The following is a 13,687-nucleotide window of genomic DNA, read 5'->3' as shown; positions in this document are numbered from 1 at the left end:
AGGCAAGAGAAAGGAATCAAAGGAATACAGATTGGAAGGGAAGTAGTCGAGCTCTCATTATTTGCAGATGATATGATACTATACATAGAAAAACCTAAAGAATCCAGCAGAAAACTACCGGAAGTTATTAGGCAATATAGCAAGGTTTCAGGCTACAAAATCAATGTACAAAAATCAGTGGCATTTCTTTATGCAAACACTAAATCTGAAGACGAAGACATCCAAAAATCACTCCTTCTTCTTCTAGCGTTTGCCCTTCTTCCGTAGCCAGTCAACAGCGTCAGGTTGAGCCTGATGTAAAGTTTCGAGACCTCCTTTGAATCTGGAGAGGTGGCAGTCATTGACTATGTGGGTCATAGTCTGTCTGTAGCAGCAGGGGCAGTTCGGGTCGTCTGTGGCTCCCCAGCGATGGAACTCCCATTTACTGTTTCAGCAAAATCAATCAAGTACCTAGGAATAAAGTTGAACAAAGAAGTGAAAGACTTATATACTGAAAACTATGTCGCTACTCAAGGAAATAGAAACTGATACCAAGAAATGGAAAGATATCCCATGCTCATGGATTAGAAGAATAAATATCATCAAAATGAATATTCTCCGCAGAGCCATGTACAAATATAATGCAATACTCATTAAAGTTCCACCAAGCTACTTTACAGAATACAGTATAAAATAGAGTCATTTATCTAGAACCAGAAAACACCTAGAATTGCCAAAAACATCTTGAGGAAAAGAAATGGAAATGGAGGCATCACTCTCCCAGATCTCAAACTATATTATAAGGCCATCATCATCAAAACATCCTGATACTGGAACAAAAATAGGCACACAGACCAGTGGAACAGAATTGAAAGCCCAGAACTAAACCCCCACACCTATGGACATCTAATCTTTGATAAGGGGGCCCAAAGTATAAAATGGAGAAAGGAAGCTCTCTTCAATAAATGGTGCTGGGAAAATTGAGTTGAAACATGCAGAAGAATGAAACAGAACTACTTTATCTCACCAGAAACAAAAATCAACTCCAAATAGACCAAGGATGTTAGACCAGAAATTATCAAATTCCTAGAGGAAAACACTGGTGGAATATTTTCCCACCTAAACCTCAAGGACATCTTTGATGATACAAACCCAATTGCAAGGAAGACTAAAGCAGAAACAAATTAACGGAACTACATTAAATTGAAAATCTCTTGCACAGCCAAAGAAACTATCACACAGACAAGAAGACACCTCACAGAACGGGGGAAAATCTTCACATGCCATGCATAAGACAAGAGACTAATCACCAAAATATACAAAGCTCAGCAAACTTAGCCACAATAAAGCAAATGACTTCATCCAAAAATGAGCAGAGGAATAGAACATTCATTACAGAAGAGATCCAAAAGGCTAACAAGCACAAGAAAAATTGCTCCAGGTCACTGATTGTCAGAGAAATGCAAAAAAAGAACACTGAAATACCACCTCACTCCTGTGAGAATGACATACATCAAAAAGGACAGCAGCCCCATAGGACCTTGCCCACAAGTTGGATCAATAACTGTAGAGATTATTCCATCCTCTGAAGGGAGGATGGACAGCATACTCTATGCTACACCTGAGGAAGATGGATTGATATTAGGGCAGCTTGAAAGTTTCCTACTCATGACCACAGAATGTGAGCTCAGATCTATAGGGATGTCGAGGTCACATAGGCTCCTAAGCTGAATATGGGCCCCAGATCACATCAAATCAATGGGGTTTACAGTCAACAATATTTATACAGCTTTCCCATATTAAGGAGCAACTCTCTTCCCTGATCAAGCTTTCTGTTCCTTTTCCAGGCATGATATCACCTCCCCAGAAAATAAATTGGATCCACCTGCATATCATATTTCAGGCTCAAAGAAAAAAATAAAACTAGTTTAGCTAAAGGCCTTTTGTAATATAACTAAAATATGCCTACTAGCTATCTACAAAATGAAGGACCCCCCAACACTTCATCTACACTACTCCAGCCTTTAGGTACATGATTGGTCAACAATTTGTTTGGCTTTGTATGTTAACTCTCTTTTCAGCCACCAGGTTCCAAGTGCTAGCATGATGCTGACCAGACATCCCTGGACAGACGATCCCACCAATGTGTCCTGGAGCTCCACTTCCCAAAGCCCCAACCTTCTAGAGAAACAGAGAGGCAGCCTGGGAGTATGGATCAGCCTCTCAATGCCCATGTTCAGTGGGGAAGCAATTACAGAAGCCAGACCTTCCACCTTCTGCAACCCACAACGACCCTGGGTCCATACTCCCAGAGGCATAAAGTATGGGAAAGCTATCAGGGGAGGGGATGTGATATGAAGATCTGGTGGTGGTAACTGTGTGAAGTTGTACCCCTCGTATCCTATTGTTTTGTCAATGTCTCCTTTTATAAATAAAAAAATTAAAAATGGACAGTAGCAACAAATTTCGGAGAGGCTGTGGGGACAGAGGAACCCTTCTGCACTGCTGGTGGAAATGTAAATTGGTCCAATCTCTGTGAAGAGAAGTCTGGAGAACTCTTACAAGCCTAGAAATGGACCTTCCGTATGACCCAGTAATTCCTCTCCTGGGGATATACCCCAAGGACTCCATAACACCCAACCAAGAAGATATTTGTACACCTATGTTCATAGCAGCACAATTCGTAATAGCTAAAACCTGGAAGCAACCCTGGTGCCAAACAATAGATGAGTGGCTGAGAAAGCTGTGGTATATATACACAATGGAATACTATGCAGCTATTAAGAACAGTGAACCCACCTTCCCTGACCCATCTTGGACAGAGCTAGAAGGAATTATGTTAAGTGAGCTAAGTCAGTAAGATAAAGATGTGTGTGGGATGATCCCACTCATCAAGAAGTTGAGAAAGAAGAATAGAAAGAGAAACTAAAAGCAGGATTTGACTAAATCTGGAGTAAGTCACCAAAGTAAAAACCCTGGGTTGAGTGTGAGGGTGGATATTCAGCTACCCGGGGCAGCAGGGGGTGGGCTGGGGATGGTTGGGTGGGACGGGTCACAATCTTTTGGTGGTGGGAATGGTGTTTGTGTGCACTTCTATTAATTTGTAGTCATATAAATCACAATTTAATTAATATGAGAGTTGAAAAATTGATCGTATGTCTCAAACTTTTTAAAGCACAGACTGAATTTGTTTAATACATAGGCTGTCTTTGATATGTCGACTCTCTCAAAAGCCTAGACCAGAGAGGACAGAAGCAACTGGTGGCACAGCTATACATAAATAATGTCAAAGGACATAAATTATGGTGATGTTGGGTATGATACAGAAAATCCTAACAAAGGAATTTTTCAAATTTAACCCAATTACCAAATAATGTGATTATAACAATAACTATCTATTATGTTCTTGAACTTTAAGTCAGCAGGAACCTCACATTTCCTCTATAAAGACTATATTTTCCTCCAATCCTGAAACCTCTAGGGTGGGGCTCACTTTCCTGCATGCTTCTCTCGATTCATACCTAATAATATTGTATCTGCTAATCCCAACCTAATCAATGCAAAGAGTACCACCGCAGCAGGTTTCACTTCAGACTATGTTCAGAGTCTTCAGGTGTGGAATGTCAACCCTTCTGCTTCATTACTTGGGTGAGACCTTTCCATTCATAGTATTCTCTAATTCCATTCCAGGTCCTTCACTTCCTAACAAAGTCCCAAAACCTAGATATAGACTAGGTCCCATGAAATAGAGCATATGTTCACATGTATCCATAAACTAGGGCAAAATATGTACCTGAAAACAAAAGTACACAATAGTCTGCAGTGAGTCAGTATAAAGTTCTTAATGAAATAGTATCTAATTAGACTTAGATACCCTCCTCACCTACTTCCTATTACAGTTCTCTCACTCACTCCAAAGCTAACCTTAGCAAAGCAAGGACTGCAAAAGCTGAATAAGGGCAAGATACTGGCATACTTTAATGAGGACCCTTTAGTCACTATCAGGCACTCCATCAGCTGGGGCCCTATTCTGGAATCCTGAGATTCCCAAACAGACATGATGGGCCTAGACCTCAAATAAATCCCTCTCTCCATTTTTACTGGTCATATCTATCAGGAACAACACAATAGACCCCTCTGTGCCAACCCCCATAGGACCTTGACCTCAACTTGGATCAATAACTGTAGAAAATGTTCCATCTCTGAAGGGACAGTGGGTAACATACTCTATGCTACACCTGAGGAAGATGGATTGATACTGGGGAAGCTTGGAATGTTACTACTCATGACCACAGAAGTGAGCTCAGGTCTATAGGGATACAGAGGTCACATAGGCTTCTAAGCTAAATATGGGCCCCAGATCACATCAAATCAATGGGGTTGACAGTCATATTTATACCCCTTCTCAATATTATGGAGCTACTCTCTTCCCTGACCCAGCTTTCTGTCCCTTTTTCAGCCATGACATCATCTTTCCACACAATAACTTGGAACCACCTGCATAAGATTTCAGGCTCAGGGGAAAAAAGAAAAAGAAAAAAAAACTAGTATAGCCACAGGCCATTTGAAATATAACTAAACTATGCCTACTAGCTATCTACAAAATGCAGGACCCCCCAACTCTTCATCTGCACTATTCCATCCTTTAGGTCCATGGTTGTTCACCAATTTGTTTGGCTTTGTATGCTAACTCTCTCTTCAACCACCAGGTTCCAGATGCCAGCATGATTCAGACCAGACTTCCCTGGACAGACAATCCCACCAATGTGTCCTGGAGCTTCACTTACCCAGAGCCCCACTGTACTAGAGAAAGAGAGAGGCAGCCTGGGAGTATGTCAATGCCCATGTTCAGTGGAGAAGCAATTACAGAAGCCAGACCTTCCACCTTCTGCAACCCACAATGACCTTGGGTCCATTCTCCCAGAGGGATGAAGAACAGGAAAGCTATCAGAAAAGGGGATGGGATACAGAGAGCTGGTGGTAGGAACTGTATGGAGTTGTACCCCTCTTATCCTATGTCTCTTTTTTATAAATAAATAAATAAATAAATAAATAAATAAATAAATAAATAAATAAAAGAATTTATTGTTAAGTGCACATATGAAGTGTAAGGACTGGCACAAAGTTCCCTGTTCAACTCTCTAGCTCCCCACCTGCAGGGGGGTCACTTTACCAGTGATGAAGCAGGTCTGCTGGTGTCTATTTTTCTCTCCCTCGCTCTGTCTTCCCCTCCTCTCTCGCTTTTCTCTGTCCTAACAACAACAACAACAGAAAAAAACTGGACACCAGGAGCAGTGAATTGATAGTGTAGGCACTGAGGCCCGGAAATGACCCCAGAGAGAAAAAAAATCATTGAGAATAGATCATCTGCTGTCTACAAAAAAGAAATACAAAAACTTGGATTTGAAGAGAGAACAGCACCCCATATCCAAATGCATTGCAGCATTATTCCTATTTTTTATTATTACCTTTATTTATTGGGTAGAGACAGCCAGAAATCAAGAGGGAAACAGAGAGGGGGAAAGATAGAGAGAAACATGAAGCACTGCTTCACCACTCATGAAGCTTTCCCCCCACAGGTGGGGACCAGGGGTTCGAACCCTGGTCCTTGCACATTGCAGCATGTGTGTTCAATCAGGTGCATCACCATCTGGCCCAGCAGCATTATTCCTCAATGGCAAACACAGAAAAAATTTAAACGTCCATCAGCAGATAATTGGACAGAGAAGTGGCATTAGCTCGCTACGGAAGACTGCTCAGGAATGAGAAAGAGCCCATCTTGTCACTCGTGCCTACATAGAGCGGTCTAGACAGCACTGAGATAATGGAGGGCTCAAATTAGGCTGCTGTGCCCAGCCCACAGCAGTGTTGGTGCTTGGGCACAATCTATTTAGAGGTGGTCAAAAGAGGCACTAGGTAATAGCACACCCAGTAAATCACACACTTTGCCCTGCAAACACCTGGATTCAAGGCCTCAGCACAATGCATTAGCAGCAGCAAATACTGGGAGGCTGTGGGAACAAAGGAACCCTCCTGCACTGCTAGTGGGAATGTCAGTTGGTCCACCCCCTGTGGAGAACAGTCTGGAGAACTTTCTGAAGGCTAGAAATGGACCTCCCCTATGACCCTGCAATTCCTGGGGATATGTCCTAAGGAACCAAACACACCCATACAAAAATATCTGTGTACACGTATGTTCATAGCAGCACAATTTGTAATAGCCAAAACCTGGATGCAGCCCAGGTGTCCAGCCACAAATGAGTGGCTGAGCAATTTGTGGTCTATATACACAGTGGAATACTATTCAGCTATTAAAAATGGTGAGTTCACCTTCTTCACCCCATCTTGGATGGAGTTTGTAAAAATCATGTTAAGTGAGATAAGTCAGAAACAGAAGGATGAATATGGGATGGTCTCACTCACAGGCAGAAGTTGAAAAACAGGAACAGAAGGGAAACACTAAGCAGAACATGGACTGGAGCTGGTGTATTGCACCAAAGTAAAAGACTCTGGAGTTGAGGTGGGGGTTCAGGTCTTGGAACAGGATGGCAGAGGAGGACCTAGTGGGTATTGTATTGTTATGTGGAAAACTGAGAAATGTTATGCATGTAAAAACTATTGTATTTTACTGTTGACTGTAAACCATTAATTCACCAATAAAGATTTTCAAACAAACAAAAAAGAGCACCACACATGACAAGTGCTATGATATATCTCCTATTATCTCTCTCCTTCACTGTCTCCATTCACTTCTCTATCTCTCTCTCCCTCTCTGTTTCTTTCTTAAATTTAAAAATAAAAACAAGTTTATCAGGAACAGGCATGAAATCCTGGGGAAGGCATGGCACATGAGAAGAAGGATGAAGATAAGAAAATGAGGAGAAGATGAAAAGAAAGAGGAGGGGGAGGAGATGGAAGCTGAGGAAGAGGAGGAGAAAGAGGAGGGGGAGGAGGGGAAGAAGATGAGGAAAAGAAAGAGGGGAAGGAAGGAGAGGAGGGGCAGGGAGAGTAGAATTGGCCAAAGGAAGTAAAGCAGCTCAATTCATTTTATTGGACATAATAAAGACAATACATTTTATTTTTATTTATTTAGATGAAGATAGAAAGAAATGGAGAAGGAAGAAGGAGATAGAGAAGGAGAGACTCCTGCAGCCGTGCTTTCCCACATGTGAAGCTTTCTACTACAGGTGAGGGTCGGGGGCTTGAACCTGGCTCCTTCCTTGCACTTTGTAGCATGTGCATTTTAGCAGTGGTGTCACTGCCCAGCCCCAAGACAAAGTGTTTTATTGGACCAGACAGTGGTGAGGGGCTTCAGGCTGAGAGAAAGGGAAATGTCTTACATAATGAGACTTGATGACAGCTTGGGCTAGCTTGTAAGCAGTTAGTGTAAGTGGTACCCAATCAAGGCCTAATGACTCTCCTAATATCAGGCTATAAAGAGGCCTAGTAAAGTCACAATGACTCAGCTACAGGACAAATCAAATGGAAGAGAAGTGCATACAGCAGGTAATTTCATTCATGGGGTATATAGATAAGACAAACAGATTGAAGACTGTGAGAGTGACCTTCTAGAATACAAGGCCCATTACCCGGTCTGAAGAGAGAGAGGGTAGGCCATGGAGCAACTGCACAGTGAAGTCCTGACTTGGACTTGTGGTGTTGGCCTCATGGCAGTGTGCACACATGCAGATACAAACCTGAAACTTAAACAATACAACACTACTCAACGAAAGTGTTGTATCTGGCATTTTATCTAGTTATTTGTTTGTTTTGGGTAGAAACAAGCAGAAATTGAAAAGGAAAAGGAAGGGAGAGAGAGAGAGAGAGAGAGAGAGAGAGCGAGCTGTAACACTTTCAACACTTGTAAAACTTCCCCCTTACAGGTAGGAATTGGGAGGTGGGGGCCTTGAACATGGGTCCTTGTACACTGTAATGTGTGCAGTCAATGAGGTTATTTTAATGGAACAGGAAGTGATGCACTTGGCTGAGTGCATATAGTACCATCTACAAGGACCCAGCCTCAAGTACCCAGTACTCACCTGCAGGAGGGAAGCTTTATGAGAAGTCAAGCAGTACTGTAGGTCTATCATCTATGTATGTATGTATGTATGTATGTATGTATGTATGTATGTATGTATGTATCTATTATCTATCTATCCATCCATCTACCTATCATCTATCATGATGTTTACCATCTGTCAACTGTCTATCACTATCAACTTTCTGCTTATCTCTTTATCATCTATTATCTATCTATATATATGTCTATCTATGTACCTATATATGTATGTATGTGTCTATCTATGTACCTATGTATGTATCTATGTGTCTATCTATGTACCTATGTATGTATGTATGTATCTACTTATCTACCTGTCATGTATCTATCATCTGTCTTCTATTTATCTCCCCACTTCTTTCAATTTATCCATCTTATCAAATTAGAAACAGTAATAAACATTCTTGAAATGTGATTTTAGAAAAGAGAAAAACAGGGTGAAAGTGAGTGTCCCTGTTTAGTAAGACTAGGGTGGGACGAGAGACAGGGAACTAGGAAAGTTCACAAGTCCCACAGTTTATTTTATTTTTACCTAAAGGAAAATATTAACTAGATGAAGTCATCTGTTTGCTCTTCTAAAATTAATCTCAAAACACTTTGACAATGATAAGGAGACTCAAAAGTACCAGCTCTGCCAGCAAGACCTGGCATAGCTGCATTCTCACTTTAAAAGACTTTGTTTTCACCTACTTAAACATGGGCCAAATGCAGGCTGGTACTGAACTTACTAGAAGAAGCCTTTTTGTTGCTCATAAACATTGATTGCGTCCCACTTGGGGAGAGGAGCTGTTGTAAAGTCTATTGACCTGAAGGGCACAGAAGAAGGTACCTGCAAAGTCCTGCTGAAACCAGACGAGGGCATCTGTGCCACAGTAGCTGTTCAATTGGAGTGAGGAAGGGCTACCACGAAGAGGCTGCTGAGTGTGGAACAGAGCAGGGGGGACTCCGTTTTAAATTTTACCTTAGCTCCCTTGCACTAGTCTCTGTTTTCACTGTGGACCTTCCTGACTTTCTGCTTTCTGCAGCAAGTCTCTCTGTGGCCCCTGTTTCAGGCCTCACTATGCTATTTCTACTTAGCTGTTGCCACCAGGAGAGAACTGTTTTTCACTGACAGCCTATGTGAGCTTGATAAACCAGGGCCAGCAGAGGATGGAAAGCAGAAGACAGGTACGGGATATACCTGGGGGCTGCCTCTGAGGGTCCAACAGTGATGTACCTGGTTAAAGCACACACCTTACCATACACAAGGGTCTGGGTTCGAGTCCCCCATTCATTTTTTTTTGGGGGGGGGAGCTTCTCTATCATTGAAGCAAGTACTGCATGTCTCTCTCTGTCTCTCTCCCTCTCTATCTACTTCTCCTTATTAATTTTTTCCTGTCCTAACAAATAAAAGGATATTAAAACGGAGGGAAAATGGTGACCAGCAGCTATGGATTTGTCATGCAGACACCAAGATCCAGCAATAACCCTGGTGAAAAACAAATAAACAAACTCCAAATTTCCAAATTCAAGCCTTACACTACAATGTCTGGAATTTGATTTCAATATAGGGGCCATTGTGAACACAGGCACCACTGCTGTCAGAGAGATATCCAGGTTCCTGGGCCCCTTCATCTTCACTGACGTAATACCCCTTTCCTGAGCTCCCTCTTTTTTGTTGTTGTTGTTGAAATAAACAAATAATTTTTAAAGATACAGTGTGAAAATTTCAATAACACTCAGTGTGTTGACATGAATCAATGACCAAGCAGAAAGGGAAACAGAAACCAGACCAGATATTCTAGATGAGATTTGAAATATTTCTTTATTTAGTGTGTGCGTATGTGAGAAATATAGATATATACATAGGAAGACAAATCAGACAACTGTGCTGTCAGGTAAGAGTCGAATCTGGACAGCAGCCACCATGGTGACATGGATCTCTCTCTCCATCATCACTGGTCATCTCCATCAGAAACATCCTCATAAACCCTCTTGTGGGCCTCTCCAGGACTTTGCCCTCACTATAGAGCAGCAATGGTGGGGACTCCCCACTATCTGAAGGGAGGCTGGGTCAAACTATTCTGCCACTAAGGGAAGACTGGTCCTGAAATGAGTGCAGGCAAGAATGTTCCCAGCTGTGACCATGGACTGTGAGGTCAGACTGACAGGGAATCAGAGGCCACACAGGCTCCTGTGCTAAATATGAATAAGTATGGGCCCTAGGTCAAATGATTGGGGTAAACAGTTAATGGTATTTATATGTTTTCCTCATATTTGGGAGATACTCTCTGCCTTAATCCAACTTTCTATTTTTTTAATTTTTATTTATAAAATGGAAATACTAACAAGACCATAAGATAAGTGGGGTATAACTCCACACAGTTCCACCACCAGAACTCTGTATTCCAGTCTCCTCCCCTGATAGCTTTCCTATTCTTTAACCTTCTCCAGTATGGACCCAGGGTCAATATGGGGTGCAGAAGGTGGAAGGTCTGACTTCTGTAATTGCTTTCCCACTGAACATGGACATTGACAGGTCAATTCATACTCCCAGCCTGTCTCTCTCATTCCCTAGTGGGGCAGAGCTCTAGGACACATTGGTAGGGTCAGTCATCTGCCCAGGGAAGTTCAGTGGGTATCATGGTAGTATGTGGAATCTGGTGGCTGAAATAAAGATTTAATATATAAAGCAAACAAATTGGTTGACTAATGATGAACTCAAAGCCAAGAATATTACAGATGAAGATTTGGGGTATCTGTTTTGGAAAAAAAAAAACAAAACAAGTAGGCCTATTTTAGGTATATTCCAAGGGGCTCATGACTTTACTAGTTTTTGCCTGAGCTTGACATCTGGTATGCAAGTAGACCCAAGTTATTGTCTAGGGAGATGATGTCATGGCTGGAAAAAGGACTAGAAACCTGGATCAGGGAAGAGAGTAGCTCCCAAATATGGGAAAAGTAATTAAATATTGTTAACTATAAACCCCATCAATTTGATCTGAGGCTGATATTCAGCACAGGAGCCTATGTAACCTGCATCCCTGTAGGTCTGAACTCGTATTCTATGGTCATGAGTAGGAACATTCCAAGTTTCACCAATTTCAGCCAGCTTTCTAGCCCTATTCTCAACTATAACAGTATCTTCCCAGACAATATTTTTAGTCCACTTGCATGTTACCTATCAGGCTCAGGCAAAATTACTAAAGTCATTGGCCTCTAATAATATACTTAAAATAGACTCCCCAGCTGATTCCCACCAAAAGACCCCTAATTTCATCTGCTCTATTCCTACTTTTGGGCTCCTGTTCATTAAATAATTTGGCCCACTTTACATTCTACTATATTTTAGCCACCAAGTTACAGATGCTACCATAACACCACCCTGACTTCTCTGGGCAGATGACCTGACCAATGTGTCCTGAAACCCCACCTCTCCAGAGCCCTGCACCACTAGGGAAAAATAAAAACATGCTGGGGTATGGATCCACCTGCCAACATCCATGCCCAACAAAGAAGCAATTAAAGAAGCCAGATCTCCTACCTTCTGCACCCCATAAAGAATTTGGATCTTGATGTCCTTTCTGTTATTCAGGTCTGGGAAGTTTTCTTCTATTATTTCCTCTAGAATGTTTGCTTCCCCTTTCTCTCTTTCTTCCTCTGTCAGGCCAATTACGCAAATGTTACTTCTTTTGAGATCATCCCATATGTTTCTGTTGTTGTTTTCAGTGTCTCTCAATCTCTTTTTAAGCTCTTTCACCTCTTTCTTCGTTTTCTCTAACTCATCCTCTGTCTGACTAATTCTGTTTTCTGCTTCTGTTAGTCTGCTTTCTCTTGCCTCAGCTTCTTTCTTCATTACAGCTATTTCAGCTTTCAGTTCTCTAATTGCCTCAAGATAATCATTATTTTCCTTGGGGGTCTCAACTGTTGTTTCCCTAATACTGCCATTCCTTTCCTCCAATGTTGTTTTCATTTCTGTGATTAATAAGTTTATTATTGCTTGCATACTTTTCTTATCTATGGTTACTTCTGGCTGATTTCTAGTTTCTTCTGGGCCCTTGTCTTCATTCATTGGAGTAGCAGTTTTATTTGTTTTTGATCTACCCATTTTTTTGATTTATGTGTTTCTTTTTTTATGCTCTGTTGTTCCTCAGTTGTTGTGTCTTGAGTACAAGTAACACTGTACTAAATACCTTTATGACAATTGCACTCACCAACCTCAGGAATTACAGTAGCAACTGAAGCAAGCATTGAAGCAATTTAATCACTACCAGTTAGCCAAACAATTTCTCCAATCTGTGAAAAAATAGTAACCAAATCCCAGTGAAGAAGAAAGAGAAAAGAAAGAAAGGATAGCAAGAATAGACAGTTATGCAAATCTACTATCCACTGTATATTCTAGGGGTAACAAGAGGGAAAAGGGAACTAGAGCAGAGATACAAACATAGAGAGTCCACTCTGAGTCAGATTTCTTCCCCAAAATAATTCACAAATTCAGAAAGGCAAAGAAGAAGGAAGAAGTGTATGACAAGATTTAAAAGAGAGAGAGAGAGAGAGAGAGAGACGAGAGAGAGAAAAGGGAAAAGATAAGAAAAAGAGCTGTAATTAAAGAGCAGTGAAAGGAAATTCCCAAATGTGTATCAGTGAATTCAAAAAAGCACACTGTGGTGTGGGGGCTGGGGCTGTGACTTTGGAAGCTGTAGGATTAAGGAAGAAGGGATGACAAGAATGAGAAAAAAGAAGAAAAAAAAGAAAGAGAGAGAGAAAAAAAAAGAAAAAGATAAGGAAAAGAACAGTCATAAAAGGGCAGTGAAAGGAAAGGGGTTTTTTTTTGTATTTATTTTTAATTATTTAATTAGCTATGCAGGGTGAGGTGGGGGGGGTTGGCTACTTAGAAAGAAAAAAGGCCAGAGGTTTCAGAAGGGTATAGACTTAGAATTAATGATACTTCCTGGTGGGTCAGGAATTTGGTAAAGAAAAGGAGCTCCCCTCCCCTGCTAGGAGCTGGTCCCCAGGGACTGGTTATGGGGGAGGGGGCGGGAAGGAGGTATGCTTGAAAATTAAAAGGAAGAAAAAAAATTTTTTTCCCCTTTTTTTCCCTACTCTAATTCTTAGCCCAAATTAAGTTATAGTCACCTCCTCGGTGTCACCGCTAGGACCTCTTATTGGCTGGCCTGCTAAAGGCAGAAAATCCTACTGTTTCCAGGAGATGTGGTCGGAGCTCAGCCACTATCAGCTTCTCAGTCTGCCATCTTCTGGGAACCCACCCCCCAAGCTTTTTAAAGGATTTCTCAAAAATGAAAACTAGCTCCAAGTCCTTTTGATCCAATGAGAGCTGTACTCAAGATGTCCTCGGATCTGCCCTCAGGGTTGCGGTGGTCCCCAGAGACTCCCAAGAGAAAGCCCCCAAGCTACAGTGCTCCCTCCCAGTCCTCTGCCAGCCGCCCAGCAGCGCTCTGCAACCGGCAGAGGAGCCGCCTTCCCGGACTGGGGACAGTGCCCGGCGCACCTGCCTTGCTCGCCGCCACCTGGGAAGTCTGGAGCAGCCCGCCCGCTAGTCCGCGCTACCTCTACTCTAATTCTTAACCCAAATTAGGTTATAGTCACCTCCTTGGTGTCACCGCTAGGACCCCTTATTGACTGGCCTACTAAAGGCAGAAAATCCTACTG

The sequence above is a fragment of the Erinaceus europaeus genome, chromosome 4 (genome assembly GCF_950295315.1).
Source record: "Erinaceus europaeus chromosome 4, mEriEur2.1, whole genome shotgun sequence".
NCBI classification, from domain to species: domain Eukaryota; kingdom Metazoa; phylum Chordata; class Mammalia; order Eulipotyphla; family Erinaceidae; genus Erinaceus; species Erinaceus europaeus.
The sequence above is the reverse complement of the archived record's forward strand: the minus strand, read 5'-3'. Positions refer to the sequence as shown.